This window comes from Orycteropus afer, unplaced genomic scaffold (genome assembly GCF_000298275.1).
Source record: "Orycteropus afer afer isolate SDZICR_OR568_19922 unplaced genomic scaffold, OryAfe1.0 scaffold00360, whole genome shotgun sequence".
Taxonomy (NCBI): domain Eukaryota; kingdom Metazoa; phylum Chordata; class Mammalia; order Tubulidentata; family Orycteropodidae; genus Orycteropus; species Orycteropus afer.
This window is the reverse complement of record NW_006921947.1, coordinates 165,630-167,449: the sequence shown is the minus strand read 5'-3', so window position 1 is coordinate 167,449 and position 1,820 is coordinate 165,630. Positions and strand designations below refer to the sequence as shown.

The 1,820-nt window shown below is 42.7% G+C and overlaps 1 pseudogene; it reads right to left on the bottom strand.

The window, feature by feature from the left end:
* Positions 1-442, bottom strand: part of LOC103207253 — a 668-nt pseudogene extending 226 nt beyond the window's left edge.
* Between the last annotated feature and the right edge of the window lie 1,378 nt (positions 443-1,820).

Sequence of the window (1,820 nt, the reverse complement as noted above, 5' to 3'; positions counted from 1 at the left end):
AATGTCATTTCCTTCAAGAATTAACTCATCTTTCTGGGCTTGAGATACTGAACAAGCCTCACCTGACCTCATCTGAAGTCTATGGATGTGTTTTTCACCCAAGAAGTTTTGAATTTCAACACGAGACTAACTCTCCTGAATGACAACATTGATGGGGAAGTGGGCCTACACAGAGCTCATCTTGTAAATGGAAGCCCAATGTAACATCCTTGAACATGTTCTGTACATGACTACAGATGATGCCAACTGTAGCCAGTTCCCTTCTAGTTCCCCACCATTTGTCAACACGGAGCCTCTTCTTTCTCTTTCCAAGGAGCCTGAGTTCTGCATTGATGTGATTGAAGGTCCTCCAGGGATCTTCAACAATAACTGTGTGTCCCTTCAGAGTGATGTCGACATTTTCTGGAAGATCAACAGTCTCGTTGTTAAGAATGGGCTTCATTCTCACAGTAGATGTGGCAAGAGCACAAGATATATTTTCTAAAATGAAACAGCACAATGGTCAAAGAAATGAAGAACTACACTCCCACTGCCGACTCCAGCTCCCAGTCCCAGCAAAGCATTCTCCATACCATTCTCTTCAGGACTTAACGAAATATTCAGCCGCCCTGCTTGAATTGAATATAGACATTCGCAAGAATCTAAGAATGGAAGCATTCTGTTGGTGCCTAAAGTAAATTGTTTTCACTGTGGTGCCATCAGCACTCCTTTGGAGGTACTGCTTTCAGACCACAGAAAGATCAGGCTTGTGTGTCATCAGACTCTATGGACTGGACTTTTAATAAGCCAGGGTTCTAGATACAGGTCAGTCCGTATGTTTGCTAAGTGTAATCATTTCCTAGGGCTGCCATAACGAATTGTGAGAAAGTGGATGGCTTAAAACAGAAATTCATTATCTCACATTATTGGAGGCTGGAAGTCCAAATTCTGGGTGTGGGAAGGGTCATGATCTCTCTGAACTCCCCAAGGGAAGTTCTTTCCTAACTTCTTCCAGATTTTGGTAGTTCTAGCATTCTTTGGCTTGTGGCGGCATCACTCCAATCTTTGCCTCAACCTTCACACGGCCATTTTCCTTGTGTCTGTCTTTGTCCCTTCTCTTCTTCTTATAAGGATACCAGTCATAAAGATATAAGGGCCCACCTTAAGAACCTCATATCTTGACTAATTAAATCTGCCAAGATTCTATTTCCAATTGAGATCACATTCATAGGTATTGGGAGTAGGACTTAAACATCTCTTTTGGGGGGACTTAATTCAACCCATAACATTAACCTGTGGTATGGAAACCATATGACAAAAGAATGCAACTAGCTTCTCTCTCTTGCCAGGGCCCACCCAAGCAAATTGCAGTGGATAGAATGTGCCCTGAATTCCGTGGGCCCAGCATGCTTCCGCCGTGCAGCCCTGCTTATTCTGAGTTCTAGAAGCTCAGTCTCAAGAAAAATGCTTTATTTCAGAATGCAAACTCAGGTACAGACATGCATTGCTTAACGTCAATGATATGTTCTATGAAATAGGACGTTATGTGATTTGGACGTGGTGTGAACACCAGATCATATATAGGAGAGAGGTGTGCAGGATGGTCACTGGGCCCCTGCAGCAGCACCAAGGAATATGTGAGACCTTTGGCTCCATTGCCATGGGTCCTGTGTGGTCGACGTCCAGTCAAAGCAATCCCTCAAAGGCTAAGAGGGAGCATAAAGTGCTATTTACATAGCATTTACATTGTATTAGTTAAGTAATATGAGGAATAGAGAGATGATTTAAAGTATACAGGAGGAATGTGTAGGTTATATGCAAAAGTACTGCTCCATTTTATA